The sequence below is a fragment of the Lissotriton vulgaris genome, unplaced genomic scaffold (assembly GCF_964263255.1).
Source record: "Lissotriton vulgaris unplaced genomic scaffold, aLisVul1.2 SCAFFOLD_1621, whole genome shotgun sequence".
Taxonomy (NCBI): Eukaryota; Metazoa; Chordata; class Amphibia; order Caudata; family Salamandridae; genus Lissotriton; species Lissotriton vulgaris.
The window spans coordinates 444,419-463,510 of record NW_028251953.1 but is presented as its reverse complement, the minus strand read 5'-3'; the positions used below and the strand labels follow the sequence as shown (position 1 = coordinate 463,510).

At 43.1% G+C, this 19,092-nt stretch overlaps 1 pseudogene; it reads left to right on the top strand.

Annotated features, from left to right (window-relative positions):
• LOC147662705 (uncharacterized) overlaps positions 1-18,541 on the top strand; it is a 64,399-nt pseudogene extending 45,858 nt beyond the window's left edge.
• The last annotated feature ends 551 nt before the right edge of the window (positions 18,542-19,092 follow it).

Sequence of the window (19,092 nt, the reverse complement as noted above, 5' to 3'; positions counted from 1 at the left end):
CTCTCCTGATCTTGAATCACTTCTTGTTCAGACTCTTTTTCTGCTTCGTGATCTAGCAGATCTTCTTCATTATCAGAGCCTTGTATTACAACCTCTACAATTTCATCATCCAATGCCTCATTTGCATTTGAATTTTCCAGATGTCGACTTTCTTGTCAATCTTCAGGATCTGGATTTCTTTCAGGTTCCTCTTCAGAATCTGAATCAGCTGTTGTATCTCCTTCATCAGGATTTTCAGGAGCTGGCACACGTATGGTATGACTAGCATGAATCCATCTTTTCAGTCCTCTACACTTTACGGCATTTGTTGTGACAAGTATCACCTGTCTTGCCTTCTGCCACCTGGGTACGAGGCAATTTCTTCTTCTGTGTACTTTTGTTCTTACCCAGTCTCCTGGTAACAGATCATGAGCTTGTTCTTTCTCTTTTGTTATCACTTCAGTTCCCACCTGATGGAACACAGAAGTTACCACATCAGATAGATTTTGGCAGTATTCCATTATGACGCTATCATTAATGCCCAATAGTTTATCAACTGGAACAAATGCTTGCCTCATGACTCTGCCCATTAAGATTTCATGGGGGCTCAAACCTGTTTTTCTACCTGGAGTACTTCTTAAAGACATCAAAACAAGTGGAAGTGCGTCAGTCCACTTCATTCCCGTAGCTAAACACATTTTGGCTATTCTATTTTTGATTGTACCATTCACTTGCTCAATAACACCTGATGCTTCTGGTCTCTAAGCACAATGCAACTTTTGCTTTATGTCCAGTGCTTCACAAATCAATTTTAGCAATCTGTTTTCAAAATGTATGCCACGATCAATCTCGACCGTCACTAGAAATCCATACCTTCGTATGGTTTCTCTCAAAAGCAATTTTGCCCCAGTAATTGAATCATTGTGACATGTTGGGAATGCTTCCACCCATCTTGAAAACAGACAGATTATCACCAAGACATATCTTAACTTGGTATGAGGAGGCATGTCAATGAAATCAAGCTGTAATCTGGTAAATGGACCACCCTCCCGTCCTATGGTTCCCATGCTCACAACTGTTTTTCTGTTTGGATTGATCTGCTGACATATTAAACGTATCTGACAAAAAGATTCTGAAATTATTCTAAATGTTGGATTGTACGATGTTTGCCTAAACAATCTGATCATTGAATCTCTACCTAAATGACCTGGACCATGATACATTCAAGCCATGTCAGCAATCATGCTGTCTGGCATTACTGGTCTGTCATCTTTGTAAACCCAAATCTCATCTTCTTCTCTCTGTCTGCAACCTGCTTTTAACCATGTGTCTTTCTCCTCATCATCTGCCTCATCTTGTAAATCTTTTACTCCTTGCCATGTCTCAGCTACAGATGTTAGCATAAGTGAGTTCAAAACATGTTCATTGTCTTTTTTCCGATTAATGAACATATTATTCTTTGCACAAAATTCTGCAATTGTGTCAGCATATGTGTTTCCTTTTGTCAGGTAATCATCTCCCTTTTTGTGTGCTGCGCACTTTACAACAGCTGGTAACTGTATTCTGTCTATTAGCCTTTTGATCAGTTTTGCATTTCTGATGGGAGTTCCCGCAGAAGTTAAATAACCTCTTTGAGACCAGAGCTGGCCATAGTCATGGACTACGCCATATCCATACTAGCTATCAGTCACTATGGTGACTTTTAACTCTTCACTTTTTTCACATGCACGAATCAAAGCAATCAATTCTGCTACTTGAGCTGAACGAATTCCTTTGAGACAGGAGGCCTCAATTACATCCGCAACTGTGCACACAGAGTATGCTGCGATCAGAACACATTCATCTGTTCTTAAGCATAAACCATCAACAAATAGAACATAATCTGATTCTTCTAATGGGACATTTTTAATGGCTTGCCTAGGTTTAGTACAATATTCTAAAACATCCAAGCATTCATGATCAATATCATTTTCATTTCTGATTTCTGATTTCTGTTACAGTACCATCAGGTAATAATGTGGAAGGATTTAAATTCACACATCTAGCAATTGATACATTATCTGCTCCAAGAATAGTCTTTTCATATTTTGTTAGCCTAATGTTTGTCAAGTGCTGAGTTTTACTTCTAGTTAGGAGAATTTCAACTGAATGGGGCACATATACTTTTACAGGGAATCCCATTATTATCCCTTCACTTTGTTCCAAACTTACACTTGTTGCAGCTACTGCTTTTAAGCAACCTGGTAATGCTTTTGCAACAGGAAACATCCCAGCTGAGAAATATGCTATTGGCTTTCTCAGTTTTCCATGTCTTTGAATCAAAACTGATAATGCACATCCTTCTCTTTCACTGCAATAACTCAAATTCTTTTTCGTAATCAGGCATTCCTAATGCTGGAGCTTCACACAGACTTCTCTTTAGCTGTTCAAAAGCTTCTAACTCAGTTTCTGTTAGAGTAATCGGATCTTTTATGTCTGCTTTTGTCAGCCTCTGCAATGGTTTTGCAATTACTGAAAATCCACTAATCCATTGACGACACTAACCTACCATCCCTAGAAACATTCTGACCTCTTTCTGTGTTTTTGGAGGTTGCATTGCTTGAATCATTTTTATTCTCTCAGTTGTCACTTGTCTGATTCCTTTAGCAATTCTATGACCAAGATATTTTACTTCTTGTTTGCAAAACTGTAATTTTGCAGGAGACACTTTATGTCCCTCATCTGCCAGATGATTCAAAAGAGTAATGGTATCTGTCACACAGTTATCTCTTGTGTTTGCAGCCACAAGAAGATCATCAATATACTGCACTAACATTGATTTTCCAGGTAAATCTAGATCTTCCAATGATTTCTTTAACAACTGATTAAAAATAGATGGACTTTCTGTGTACCCTTGAGGGATTCGACACCATGCTAATGTAGTGTAGTTCCTATTTTCCCAATAGGCCCTGCGCATTGGAATAACATAAACAGTAGTATCGACGTAGAAGTGCGGATCTTCCAGGCCTCTACTGACTATGCTAAACTTAATTGGGTTTGTTACCAACTAGCTCAGAGGTCACTGGAAACTTTCTTGTCTGAATAGGAAGTGATCAGCTTCCTTGGTACTGACAAGAAGGGATTCAGTTTTCCAACAATCGTGCGACATGACAACTTTGCTCCTCAGATAAGAGTCAATCTCTAGGGTCGTGTGAAACAATAGACAGTTATTTTACTCAGTCAGTTGTTGTGCAGATTACTTTCACAATATGTAGAGAACAGAGAGACGGGCGTTTTAAATAAAGGGTAACATTTATTGAACAGTCTTTCTTCTCGTACAAGAGAAATGAATTGGCACAATTGCAAGACTTGTTATTATAAAAAGTACGTACAGTAAGATGAGTATTGCGAAATAATACTGTAAAAGCATTGATATCGTTTCTTAGCCATACAATGGTTTAAAATGAATAAAACATATATACATTCATATATACATTAGGCTAAAATACTCAACTGGTGCTTCTAACTACGCCTACCCCAGTGTACCTGACCTAAGCCTAATACTTGGGAGGGGAGTAAGTAAGTAGCTTTAAGTTAAGTTGGTTTTGCCAAGGTTTGCTTCAAGAATTCTCTCTAAGGGTTTAGTCAACACCATACCTCTGGAATAGAATGTTGGAGGTCTGGTATCGCCTTCAGGGAACTCGATATCCCAGTCACTCGCAAGAGTGGCTTGGAAACGCCGGAGCTGGATTTCTCTGCAGGAGAAAAGACAGCGTCTCTCTCAGCGTGTCGAGGAGGAGGAGGAGGGGCAGCGTCCGCGGGCAGCTTGCATCTGCTGGGCTCTTGCAGGCGATGGCTGTTCAGCTCCTATGTTCACCACACCATCGTTCGCTAGTTAGCAGCGATAGCAGTAGCGATAGCAGCTATGGTATCATCAGCATAACAGCAGCAACTTCAGCTTCAGTGAAGACAGCAGCAGCGATGGCATTGAGGCAGCGTTTGCTTAAGGCAACGTTGGTAATATTTATACCTGAAAGGTGCCTTGTTTGACGTAAGTTTTTTGGACATAAGACGTCAATAAAGATGTCACTAGGAAGTGATCGTCTATCAGTGCTCATTAGAGTTCTATTACTAATCAAAACATAGCAAGCGGGAATTTCCCAGGTTGCTGAGTTTTATCTTGTTGAAGAACTCGGAGTGTTAATCTAGGAATCTTAGATAGTAACTTCTGCTATGTCCTTGCACTAATTAGCTGCAAAGGAAGTGGCAGAGGAAGCGATTCTGAAATGTGGCTCTGTTCGTGTGAGGCCAGAGACGAGTTTCTGAATATTGCATTTGATCGGTTATGCCAATATAGAGAATAAATGGATTTATAGCCGTATAGGGGCATAAGGTCACAGTATCGATCAGGGTCCTAGATTAGAACGCAACACTAAAATACGCTCTTTGAACCGGAACGCAAACATTTGCTGGCTCTCTGGGTGCAATGGAACAGTAAAGAATGCATTACAAAAGTCTATAACTGTATACCATTCTGCATCATGCGGAATCTGATATAAAATTACCGTTGGGTTTGGCACAACTGAGCAACATGGAACAACAATTTGATTAACCTTTCTCAGGTCTTGAACAATCCCAAAAGTTCTGTTTGGCTTTTTAATTCCCATAATTGGTGAGTTGCATGGACTGCTCTCAATTTCTTTTAGAACACCTTGTTTTATGAATGTATCGATTACAGGTGTGACACCTTCAATCACTTCTGCTTTCATTTTATACTGTGGAATGTTTGGATAATCTGCTCCTTGTTTTACTGTAATTTTAACTGGGTCTACATTTTTCATCAATCCCATTTCGTCTCCAGTGAAATCCCAAATTTTAGTATCGACTGTCTCTTTTAATTCTTCAGGTAGATTATATTTATCAAATACAGGGAATAATTTATTTTCTTCTGCTTCAACCATTAACATTGTTAATTTATAAAGGCCATCTTCTTCTTGAGTTTGGAGCTCAATACCATCAGGTGAGCAATATATTTTACAGTTCATCTTGCAAAGGATATCCCTTCCTAACAAGTTTACAGGACTGCTGTCACAAACTACAAATCTATGCATGTCCTTAAATTTGCCAATTTCAACTTCAACTGGTTCAGTTAAATCTGTTTTAATTTGTTGGTTAGCTACACCTACTACGTGAATTTTTTCCCCAGAGAGAGACAGGTTTTCTATTTCCACTGATCTAACAGTAGTACGGGTAGCACCTGTATCCACTAGAAAAGTGATTTCTACATCATTCACTTTACCATTCACAAATGGACCAGATCAATCTACCTCAAGAGTGGCTCCAAGCACACACTCTTCCTCCTCTCTCAGGCACAGTCAGAAGTAATCCTCAGAATCACTCCCTCCATTTTCTTTCAACCAATACTGTTGAGAAACATTTGACACATTCACTCTTGGCGATCTGTTTACCTGTTCACCTCCGCAGAATCCTGTTTCTGTATTGTATCTCTGCACATTTGCACAGTTTGGAAGTGGTGGCTGTGGTATCTGACTTTGCTGAATCACTACCTGTTGCTGTAGCTGTTGCTGCTGATTTATCTCATTCTGCATCTGTGGATTTAATGATGCATTTTTAAAATTTCTGGGCAGATTCTTACATTTGCGATTCCAGTGTCCAATTTTGCTGCAATTAAAACATGGGAGTTTCTGCTTTAATTCTTCAATATTTCCCATCAATCTTGCCTTATTAAAATTACCTTTAAATTTCCCTTGATTCTGATTAACATTTTTGTTTTCTAGAGTTGCTATTTGTTGTTCAGCCACTTTTACCTGAGCCCACATAGCTTTTTTTTTAGATTCTTTTGTTTAGCATCCAATTCATCACTACAGTATTTTGCCTTCCTCGAAATATCGTCTACTGTGAGTGATTGCCAACCAACTATTCCAGGGGGCAATTTCCCCCGCTATTAGGAAAGCTAGGGTAGGGGGACGCTCTTTCAAACATCTGGCTCCGCTGTACCTCGAACCTTCTGGCCTTTAGAAAAGGTTTGAAAACTTGGCTCTATGGTCAGTGATTGATCTGTTTTTCCCTTCTGTATCTTTTCTTTTTCTGTTTTAGCTGTGGGTCAGAAAGCGCCGGGACACTCCTCGGAGTAGCCGAGCGCTATATAAGACACCAATAACATTAACATTAACATTAACATCTAATCATTTCACCAATTTCAGGTCTTAAACCATAAACAAATCTGTATATGAAATGGTTCATATCCTTTTCACTCAACTTTTCATAACCACTGTATTGTTTAAATACCAGCAGTAATCTTTCATAGAATGAATGTACTGATTCTTTTGGCTCTTGGTTTGTTCTATCTATTTTAACCCAATCTACTTCTTATGGGGAATCTTGTTTCTCAACCACACAATTACCTTTTCATACAGATTCATAACATCTGACGAAGGAGCACCTGTTACTTTTTTCTCGAGCAGGCTCTTCTTTAGGCCAATCTATAGAAATCTTATATTCTGTCCATAGATCCGATGGGACAACTATGTCAAAGAATCCATCAAGGTCAATCCACAGAACTTTAGAAACCTACACAAATCTGTCTACCTGTCGATACCATTCCACAGGTTTTTCTCTCACCCGAGGAAAATCATTTGCAAACAGTAATATGGCCGGGATGCCTGTCACCCCCTCCCAACACAATCCCCAAGGATGGGAAGACGGACGCAGTCTGAACTTTTGGAAGGCGGGAGGGAGTTACCCTCCCGGCCGTATTTATTAAAATATGAGACAAAATTAAAACATTAAAATAACAGTTTCATATCATGTACAATTTTCATTTATTACATTACGATGAAGACACGTTCATTGGCTAACCTTAACAAATCTCTAATACAAAGGTTTTCCTAGCCGAGTCTAACATCCTGCAAATGCATACTTTCTAAATTAAAATTGTACATCCTAGCATTACGGGCCAACGGCAAGGTCGCAACCGGTGTCAGATCCCTACTACCAGAACTCCCCCCTCACGGTGTGAGGGGCGGGCGCGCAGAGGACTGTACCTCTGTGCCAACTCCAATTTCCCTTGTCTTTGCGGGGGCCCCCTATTTAACTCGACGCCATCTTAATGGTCGTCCGAGGACTCGTGTGAGGTGTCTAGAAGGTAGCGTGGACCCCCCTCCCACCCCACACTGTTTATCACATCCGCCGTCGCTGATATCCGGGCCCCGGGAAATTCATAGGAGGGGCATCTAGCCGCCTCCTCCCCTGGAAGGGGCCTATGACCGCCTTCCCTTAGGCGACCCCATACTTAGTGGGTGCCGCCTCCCCGTGTGAGGGGCCAATGGCCGCCTCCCCCGGGCGCTCCCATCCATAATGGGTGGCGCCCCCCCTCTAGGGACCTTGAAATTACTGCTCACCGATCATGACCTTACCGCCCGACCAAAAAATAAATACGACGTTTGTTTACCTACTAAGAAAGAAAATCAACTTTTACATTGCAATCTTTATCCTATTATTTATACATTCAACACATCCTTCAACTAGACTGTTATAGTCTGCTCCACTAAAGAAGAAAATGTTATGAAGCAAATCACTTTATTGCAGTATCAACATTGACATTTTTATTGACCCCTAAACCAGGAGAGAAAAGGTATTATCAACGCAAATCATTTTATCTCAGTATTAACGTTGCCATAAGGGGCTGGTGGGTGGGTCAAAATTGCTCCTTGTTCCGTCGAGGGCTCACGTGCAACGAGAGGGTGCAGCTTCCAAGCACAGGAACAAGAGGATGCTTCTTCGGATTGCTGCTCCTTTTATTCCTCTTCGGGAGGGCGTGTACCCTCCTCCGGTACGCCTACGGGGCGTGGCCAACGGTGTAAGTGTCTAGGACAACCCTTCTTGGGCGGGAAAAGGCGCGCCCCGGCTACGCCGCTTCAGGCATACCAGCCGTGACACGCCCCCCGCCCAAAATGGTTTCCCGGGGGATCCGGGCCCCCTACCATACGTTCGGGGGGACCGAGTGGTCGCCCCTTTCCATATGGCCGGGATGCCTGTCACCCCCTCCCAACACAATCCCCAAGGATGGGAAGATGGACGCAGTCTGAACTTTTGGAAGGCGGGAGGGAGTTACCCTCCCGGCCGTATTTATTAAAATATGAAACAAAATTAAAACATTAAAATAACAGTTTCATATCATGTACAATTTTCATTTATTACATTACGATGAAGACACGTTCATTGGCTAACCTTAACAAATCTCTAATACAAAGGTTTTCCTAGCCGAGTCTAACATCCTGCAAATGCATACTTTCTAAATTAAAATTGTACATCCTAGCATTACGGGCCAACGGCAAGGTCGCAACCGGTGTCAGATCCCTACTACCAGAACTCCCCCCTCACGGTGTGAGGGGCGGGCGCGCAGAGGACTGTACCTCTGTGCCAACTCCAATTTCCCTTGTCTTTGCGGGAGCCCCCTATTTAACTCGACGCCATCTTAATGGTCGTCCGAGGACTCGTGTGAGGTGTCTAGAAGGTAGCGTGGACCCCCCTCCCACCCCACACTGTTTATCACATCCGCCGTCGCGGATATCCGGGCCCCGGGAAATTCGTAGGAGGGGCATCTAGCCGCCTCCTCCCCTGGAAGGGGCCTATGACCGCCTTCCCTTAGGCGACCCCATACTTAGTGGGTGCCGCCTCCCCGTGTGAGGGGCCAATGGCCGCCTCCCCCCGGGCGCTCCCATCCATAATGGGTGGCGCCCCCCCTCTAGGGACCTTGAAATTACTGCTCACCGATCATGACCTTACCGCCACAGGCCGGATAGTTGACCGGCTATCCGGCCCCCCCACAACTCCTACTAAAGGTCATGCTTTTACAAACCCCTTAACCATGCTACGAAGTCTCCTATGAGTAAGACATTCCCCTCCCGGGACAAATGGACCCCATCCTCGAGATACATGTGATCCCCCCGAATACATCCATGCGGAATACAGTGCAACTGCGTCGAGCGAAACAACCTACCAAGTTTGTTATTGACCTTCTTCACGGAATGGTTCAGTGCTGACACAGAGAGGCCCCCCCGCCACACCTTCCTGGGAATCATGTGAGACCATGCTATCGTGCACCCCGGGATCCTTCTCGCCAGCCAGCTAACAGTAGATAAAACTCGCTCGAGTAGTACTCGCCGACCGAGTGTCACCAAGTCATTGCCTCCCAGGTGTACTATGATTTCAGACGGCGGTGACCTTGTCCGCCCTAACAGTTCCTCGATAAAACATTGAAACTGGTCAATACAGAGCCCGCCCCTTCCGTGGAAGGTCACCCTGTACCCATATTCCCCAGCTGCGTGAATCACGTCACCTGCTTTGAATACGTCCCCGGCTCGCCTCACGTATGAGGGGCCCACGACCCACACCACTCTTTCCTCAGCCGGTGATCTCTGACCGCTGGTCCCCAGGTGCCGGGTCGACTGCACAGTCGGCCCCGCATAGCATGCTCGCGAAACTGTAAACCAAACAGAAGACAAGAAGCGTGACTGCATGACATTGGCTTCACAACATGTGCAACCGCACATACCTTTTATAACAGTTCGAGGACCATCGTCCCAGTTGTTTCACTTTCTCAACACTCTGACCCCTGGCTGTAGCTTCTGTAGCAGCCCCTATCCTAAAGGAATGGGTCCCGAAATCGCCCGGGTCCAAGCCCACTGCTGCGATTGCCATTGTTAGCACCCTCTGAAACTGAAACCTTGTCAGTGGGGTGGCGTCGATGTGTCTCAGCAGGCTTCCCCCTCATGCATCCGCCCTTTGCGCCAAATATTCCTCAACGCACTTCACCGGGCACATGGGGGACCCTCGCATGCGCTGGACAACAATACTGTCTCCCATAGCACCCTGGTCGGTCTTGGACCTGGCTATTGTGACTACCATTGAATCACCCTTGATCAGAATGTGATCCCGACACAGACCCCCCTCCACATCATTCTTATTTCTTGCAACCAGCTCGCTCACTCGCATAGCCCCATGGAACGCTAATGCGAAAGCGGCCCGGAACAGCACTTCCTCGAACTGGGAGGAACATGTCGTGGGGAGTATCGACATCAGCAGGGACAGCCTTTCTAACCCAATCGGGCGCCTTTCGTCTACACTATGACCCTCAAGGTGTTGCCAACCACGAAGGGCCTTCTTAACCAAAAAGGACGATGTGGGGTCCTTGATGCCATGCGCCTGCGCCATGAATGAAATGGCGACCCGGTGCCTATTGGCCGTTGCCGCTGATCGGCCTGCCCTGTGTAGTGCTACTAGAAACTTCAGGACATACTCCTCTTGACCCCAACTGTCCCCTCCAGCCGGACCCAAAAATGCACAATAGGAACGAAACGCTCCTTCGTATGCCTTCCTTGTCCTGGGGGCTAGGCTTGCTGCCACGAGGTCTTGTAATCCGGGGCACCGAGTAGCCAGAGTGCTTCGGGAAATGGTGCCGCCGCTAGGTCCGCAGAAGGTAGATAACCCTTGAAAGCCTGCATGTGTGAACGAGAGAGTGCATCAGCCGCCTGGTTCAGTACACCTGGCACATGCTTCGCCCTGAATTGTACGTTCAGTCTCATACAAAGTAGTACAATTTCTTTCAGTAATCTCAATATCCACTTGCAGCGTGCTGCCTGATTCTTTATACATTCAACAACGGTCATATTGTCGGACCAAAACACCACAGAGCGATCTCTAAACTCATCCGGCCATGCCATCAGAGCCACAAAAATGGGGAATAACTAGAGAAACCCAATGTTACCTGTGAGACCGCTGGTGTGCCACCACGTCAGCCATGTTTGCGCTGACCATTGATTACCAAAGATGGCGCCAAATCCCACGCTCCCCGCCGAGTCGGTCCACAAACTCAGCTCGTCCGAGGACGCTGGTGGTTTGTTCCACACCACTCGACCGTTGAAATCCGCCAGAAATGCCAACCATATGCGCATGTCCTGGCGAACCTCTGCCGACAGTCTCGTGCGATGGTGTCCTTCCTTGAGACCAACCATGGCTTGTGCAATAGAGCGGGAAAAGGGGCGGGCCATTGGTATCACTCTGAGGGCAAAGTTAAGCTGGCCCACTGTTTGTTGTAACTGATGGAGAGTAACTTTCTCTTTGCTAATGCACAGTTCCAGGGAAGCCCTGAACTTCGCTACTTTCCCCACTGGCAAACGGAAACATCCCTCCACAGAATCGAGCTCGATTCCCAGAAACTCGAGTGAAGTAGATGGTCCAACCGTCTTACCTGGTGCCAACGGCACCCCGAACCGCTTCATGAGAGTGCAAAAGTCTCGTAACGCCTGCGCACATTGTGTGTCGCTGGCTGCCCCCAAGAACAAAAAATCATCTAGGTAATGCATAACCTGGGCATGGCCAGTGGCTTTGGTGAACGCCCATTGCAGAAAACAACTGAATTTCTCAAAATAAGCACAAGATATGGAGCAACCCATTGGCATACATCTATCCATGTAGTAACGTCCTTGGAACACAAAACCTAACAGACGCTGATCCCGTGGGGTTACCGGGAGCAACGGGAACGCTGACTCGATATCTGACTTCGCCATCAGCGCTCCGGGCCCCAGGCGATTCAACATGGCGACGGCATCATCGAAGGATGCGTACCACACCGAACAAACTTCCGGGTCAATCGCATCGTTCACCGAAAGACCCCTCAGAGCTGACAAGTTATGGATCAGTCTAAACTCCCCCGGGTCCTTCTTGGGGACTACTCCCAACGGGGAACAGATGAAATTAGTTACTGGCGGATGCGTATATGGGCCAGCAACCCGGCCAAGGGCAACCTCTTTTGCAATCTTCCTCTCTACCACCGCTGGATTATGCTGAGCCGACAGTTGGTTTCTACACAGTGATTCCCCACGAAAATCCCCCGCCGGGATGTGGAAACCATACAAGAAGCCGTTCCTCAACACCCCAGCGGAGACATGATCAGGGTATTCGTTTAGCCAGGGTATCATTGCCATGATATCTATGGGGGTAGGTAGCGGTACACAATGGTCCCCCTCAGACCTGTTTGGCCCCTCCTCTACCCCCTGTATCACCATTCTTGGCTCTGCACGAACTCTCGGGGTGTGAAGAATTTCCGCAACCTGCACACTCATGTCTGAACTTACATGTCCCATGTGGCCTCGTGCACTTGCCCCTGTTAAAATTCCAACAGACCCCTTTCTTACCCCCATTCCCACCATTCCTTGGTTGGTGGTCACCAGCGGGGCCCGCTCGAAAGGGCGCCGCAGGCTGATGGCATGAAGGCCCCGACCCATTCCCGCCAAGCGAGGACGACTTCGTCGCGCCCGGCAGGAGCTGTTTCTGCCAAGAGATTGAGTCGAGACAATCCCACGTCAGAGATGAGTCGTACTCCTTGGCCTTATGAAACTTTATATCGTAACCCATCCATTCATCGCCCTCATATGTCTCGTAAAAATCCATTATTCGTGCCTGGTAGCAGGACAATTCGGGCAAAACCTCGGGCTTACGTTCCCAAATAATTGCAGAAAACATCGCAAAGGCCTTGGCCCAATTAGAGATTGTCTCATCAACCCTGAATCCCGCCATTTTTGCTCGCCATACACTCAGGTGCCATAAATCCTTCTGTGTCTTAACATACTCCATCTCGCGATGGTCAGTTAACAGGGAAAACATACTAACGTACTTATCAGCCCATATCATTTCTTTTGTGGCCAGCGGTATATGCTGGACCACCTTCTCCCGTCTTGAGGGTAAAGACCCCTCCCTTGCCATTGGCAATGCTTGCTTACCCGGCTCCATTGCTGTTCCCGCCGTTTTTTCGACACCAACTGCCGGTCCTTCCGGGGGCACCTGTGGGGGGACAAAAGGGAGATTCGCCTTCGCGGCATCTCGCGACTGCCGCAACTGCTGTATTAGGAACTTGGCCTCTTCGGCCGTGTCTGCCGGTGCCGTAGCACCCCCTGTCTTTCTGCCAAGCCATGCGGCCAATTGGGCAGCTAATTCGGGAGGCATGTCCTCCTCGCTGGCGGGCGTAACAACAACCGGAATCGGTTGACCCGCGTCAGGGATCGGTACCGGGGCCTCAACTGGAATGACCGGGCTTGCCGGGGGTAACTCGGGAACCGGGACCTCCCCCCTGCCGACCTATTCCTGACCCTTTTACCCCTCCCCGCGGGGACAACTCCTGGCAATGCCGGGCCTATAACCTTATTCGGTCTACCCGTATTATTCATCGCCTCCATCTGCTTCTTCATACTTGCCATATCTTTTATCAGCATACGAAGCATCTGATCAGTCCCAGACTTCTTTCCCGCCTTCTTGCCAGGCATTGTTCAACGGATATTCGCTCAGTTGCTCAACACGGTCCTGGACCCCTAGGCTCGAAGTCCTGAAAGAGAAACACAAAAATTACAAGTTCTCAAAATTGCTCCTTGTTCCGTCGAGGGCTCACGTGCAACGAGAGGGTGCAGCTTCCAAGCACAGGAACAGGAGGATGCTTCTTCGGATTGCTGCTCCTTTTATTCCTCTTCGGGAGGGCGTGTACCCTCCTCCGGTACGCCTACGGGGCGTGGCCAACAGTGTAGGTGTCTAGGACAACCCTTCTTGGGCGGGAAAAGGCGCGCCCCGGCTACGCCGCTTCGGGCATACCAGCCGTGACACGCCCCCCGCCCAAAATGGTTTCCCGGGGGGATCCTGGCCCCTACCATACGTTCGGGGGGACCGAGTGGTCGCCCCTTTCCAAATGTCCTGTCTTGTCCATGGAACATGCACATACCCTCCTCCTAGTATTTCTCTTATTGGAAACTCATTTACTACTTCTCCTCTTTCTCTTCTGTCTTCCTCTCTTTTCTTTGTCCATTTTACTCTCCATTTACTTAATTCACCCAATCTTTTTAGAAACACAATTAAATCTTTTAAGTGAATAATTCTTCCTGTGGTATTCATGTTTTCGATGTCTTTTTCAGAGAAAACCACTCTATAATGTTTCTGCAAATTTTTCTGTCTACTTAAATCTATTTCTAATTCAGCAGCCATTTCCTCCAATTGATCATATTTGGTTTTCGTTTTCCATTGTATACTTTTACAAATGAATAATAATTCATCATCCTGATATGCCTTCAAACTGTCAGTTCCAATTGTTCCAATTATTAATTCTTCCAAATCCGTCTTTAATTTTGCAACATAAAGTAATTTAAATTCTGGGGTTTGTGGGGATTGCGTTAAATCTATTTTATTTATGCTCTTTTCTGGAGATCCAGAATCAGATTCTGCACCAGATGGAGTTTTACATGACAAGCTTTGATTAAAAGTTAAATCCGGCATCATTGTTTTCTCTCAGTCAATTTCTGATAAATCTGAATATAATTTTTCAGCCACTTTCTGAATTTCTGCATTTAATGGAACAGTCAAAGCTGAATGTCTAACTTCCCTTTGATCAAATACTGGAAGAACAGGTCCAATCATTACTGGTACTGTTACTGCTTCCATGCTTTTTGTTAACTGCTGTATTAATTGATCTTCTGAATGGAAATGTTCTGAAGTATTTGGTATTTCCTCACATCTTTCTGTTCTCATTACATATCTTGGAGTATAATTTCTATTTTCTCTTGATATACTAGAACTAGACCTTGTTTCTACTCTTTCAGGGGTTTTTTCATTATTCGGATTTATTCTAGGTGATGTCTCATCAACCATTTCTCTTGGAGGAGCACTTGGGGAAATTCTTGGTGGAACTCTTGGGGAAGACCATGAACAAACTGGTTGGTAGGGTGGCGGTTTCGGTTTTGTAACATAAATCTCTTCTAAAACCTCATCTTCTGATTCACTATGTTCACCATTATTATTTTTCTTTTGAGCACTCTTTTGACCAGTTGCCTCACCAAATCTCGCTGGATACAAACCATCACACATGTCTGCACGTCTCCATCGACGCATTCTATCCTCATGTGTTTCCCTGTTAATGTCCAATCTAGTACCTCTTGTTACACCTCTACTTTCTTGTTCTAATTCAAACATTTCATCTTCCCATTCAGCTAAAGCCTCAAATTGAGTAGGTCTAGGTCTTGGTACAAGACTTGTCATCTTTTCTCTTAAGTTTTTCAAAACCTTAATGTTAAATGATCCATCTTCCGGCCATGCTAATACACCATCATTTTTGGTATATTCCATCCAATTCTCAATCCAAAGACAAGTATGATAATCATATTCACCTAACATATAAGCTGCAGGTGTTTTGTACTTATGAAGTAATCTTCCACCTCGCGTTTTAATTTTCTTGTCAGGTTTGAAAATATTTTTCAATTTCTGAAACCATGAAAGCTTCTTTTCCTCTTTTATATAGTAATAATCCATGTTTTTAAACAATTCCACTTACTTCGGAATAGATCGTAACTATTTCCTTGTCGTTCCGCTACTCTAGCCAATCCGTGCGCAAAACTCACCAACAACCCAATCAGGTTAAGCTACGTCACTATTCTGGTCAGCCAATAGAATTACTGTATTTCACAATGAGCCAATCAGCTGTAAGCTCGTTTAGTCACATGAACCAATCAGTGCGCAGCTACTGTGACGTATGTTAGCCAATCACAGTGCGGCACTAGTGACGTATACTGCAGCTGCAGCTTCTCTGTCCCTTGCTCTGCTCTGACACTGACACCTCCTTTACAAAATATTTTCACAGCACCTTATTTTACAAATCTTTTCAATGGAATTCAGTTAGTAACTACAAAAACAAACCATTTGTCTGTTTCACTAAAAGAGTAGTAAAACCAAATCAAAAATATAAGTCACCTGAGTGGACTTACATTATCATCCCACCAGTAGTGGAAGTGAATAGTAGTAGTCCGGAAGATTTAGATGATACAAGTGATAATGATTGATTTTGTTCTGACACAAGGTTGAAGAAATGGTGTTAGATGACATAAGGTCGAAGAAAGTGTGTTAGCTGGAAAAACACATTGATGTAAGACATAAGGTTGAAGAAAAATTCTTAGAAAATAAGGTTTTCATTTTATTCTAAAAAAAATGAAAATTAAAAAGGGGGGTGTATAGTAATTTTTAATTTAATTATTGATTTTTGATTTTTACAAGTGAAGATGCCCGCTACTAATAATAATTCGAGATGCTCAATTCTCATAAGATGCTGCAAATTGTCTTCAATATGTGTAATCCTGATAATCTTAGTTTGGTTAATTTTAGCTGTCATTTTTCCTTTTGGAATAGATAAAGAAATGTATAAAGCTAACATGACTAGTAACGTTGTGTTTAAACAAGATAACCATGGTATAATAGGCAAGACTAATAAAGTCATAGAGCACAAACCAGAGATTCACCAAGATAGATCTGTAGGAGATTTTTCTAGTAATACTTTTTCAAGACTTTTACCTAAATATGTTAAGGTGATGGATGTGAAAGATTGCTACATTTGTGTGAAATTACCTACTTCTGTGTCTGAAGGTGTGAGTTATAATATGCTTCCTCTTACTTATGGCATCATCTGTAGTGTAATAGCTAGTTTGCTTTATCAAACAGGTCGTTTAGAATACTACTACTCAAATTTTGATGAAATTTTTGCAAATGTAAAAGTTGATAACAGCCTGAATAAACTGAAACATGCTAAACAGATGAGGGAATTGTTCATAGTAACTAATGAACTTACTTATGAATATGCTTTTCGGAATAATTTAACATGTAAGTGGAGAACGGCGGAAAAATCATTCTTAAATATGGTTGAAGAGAGAAGGGCAATTTACAAGCAAAATGAGATGCTGAAAGAAACCAAATCTAAATTTTGGCAGATTGAGGATGAAAAGCTCAATGGTAGAAATTAAAATGTTGCAATTCACATAGATAAACCTGTTAGTGGAAAACTTTGTATTAGAAGAGATAATACTCAATTTGATAATTACTTTGTAGGTGCTAGTCAATTTGAAGATACTTATCGTATCTTAAGAGGATGGGGATTTAAAAGAGGCAAAGATCCAATTTATCCTGGAATTTATTTTGTTTGTGGGAACAAAGTTTATTTCAATCTCCCAGACCACTGGTATGGGACTTGCTATGTTGGTTTAGTTTTTCCAAAGATTTTTCATGTAGATAGAAATACAAAAGGTTCATTTGAAATTGGCAATCACCTGAATAGGCTCAGGAGGGAAAGTTTTTCAGAAATATTTGGTGACATATTTGGTGCACTAACACCAATGGTAGGAATAACCCTAAATGCAAACAAAATTAGAAAAATGTCTAAATTGTTGATAGATTGTCTACTGATACAGCTAGTGGATTTCAATTAGTGAATACAGAGCTTATTGCCATGATAACAATGGTAATGCAGAACCGTCTTGCATTAGACATTCTGCTCGCAAAAGAGGGAGGAGTTTGTGGAATTTTACATGTCCAGCATTGCTGCACATATATTCCAGATAAGAGCCAGAACATAGAGATGTACATCAAGAACATAACCAAATTACATGCTGAGGTAGAACTTTTAAAAGATGAAAATTATTCAGAATGTTTGAGCAAAAGATTTGCAGCAATTAGAAACTGGTTTCAAGAGATTGGTAGTTCAATCATTGGTAAAATACTTTATCCTTTAATAGTCATAGTGACACTTTTGTTAAAAATTAGTTGCATGATACACAAGAGAAAGAAATATGTAAGGGAAAAGAAAAGAATTTATAAACTCAGAAAAGATAAAGAAATAGAATTAGAAGAGTTTCGTAGAACTCAATATGAAAGTTGCAGAAAAACTGCTGAATCTAAGGTTTAGAAATACTAATATCAAGTGTCCAAAACATGTTCAAGGGTTGACATCTTTTTAAAAAATGTGGGTGTTGTTGGGTGATTTTGAAATCACCAGATGAGGGAGTTGATGGAGCAAGGTGATGAACAATATTTTGTTCAGACTTGCAAAGTTAAACTTCCATAACAAATGTAACTGTATTAAAAGCATTTTTTGAAAATTATTAATCAACTTAGTTTTAAAATGGATTCATCAGAAAACACGTGGGATTAATGTGCGCTATGTTGCAAATGCGAAGAAAATAATAAATTAACCTTGTCTATTGTCTTCGTCAGTATTAAATGCGGCTGTTTAACTAATGGCATGTGCTTATTTGTGTGCTTATGTTATGTCTTTTCTGTGACAAAAGCTCGTGGAGAATCTTTGCGGTCCTAAAGAAGAAGGTAGATATAAATGCTGCTTTGTGTGCTCAGCTGGGTAACATAAATTAACGGGTTTTTAAATTAGCAAAGGGGGTGGGTAACAGAATGGGTCTCAATTCTTTAATTAATTGATGTCTTGTGTTTCTTCGAATAATAGTTTCCGGGTGAGGCCTAAGAATGATGTAAAGAAATGGCTGACAGAGATGTAGTTGCGTAAAGTGGTCCAGAGTGGAGCCTTGCACACATGCGCAGAAACTTTTACCACGTTGACATTTTTGACAGAAAAAGCTGCTTATTAGTTGTGCTGAACGTGCTCTTGGAGAAGAAGGCTAAAGGACAGGATATCAGCGTGACTGCCAAGGCAAGGAAGTTGGACTATAACTCGAAAGAAATGTTTCTCTTTTGAGGAAGCCAAAAGACACGAAAGCAAAGGACAATAGGGTTTATGTAAAAGCCTGAACTTGGTCTAGAATCGGTGATGACTTAATGTGGACTGACATAAGGCAACCAATGTAAAGTCCGGATTTCCAAGAAAATATAAAAGTGTAGAAAAGATTAGCTAGATAGAAAGGTATAAAACCTGACCTCATGGCCAGGAGGGTGCTTCTCACTTTCCGGGGCCTGATTGACGTGACATGCTGTTGGACTTTTGGCTCACGTAAGGACAGCAGACTTTAATTAATTTTCCTTTCTAGGTGGAGTGAGAATAGTCAGGGAAATAGATATAGGGAATGGAAACTGTTATTTTTGTTAATATTCATGCTTTCTGAGTTTGCCTTGAAAATGTCAGTCTAATAAATCATTTCCTTATTAAAATGCTGATTTCATATTTGCTAATAAAATAAATATTCTTTAACGTAAATGCTCTTTCTTTGAAAAATAAAGCTAATAAAAATTAGAATTGAAAAGACAAGCTGGTCTTGTTTATTCATGGTCTAGTTACCATCAGTGGATCCA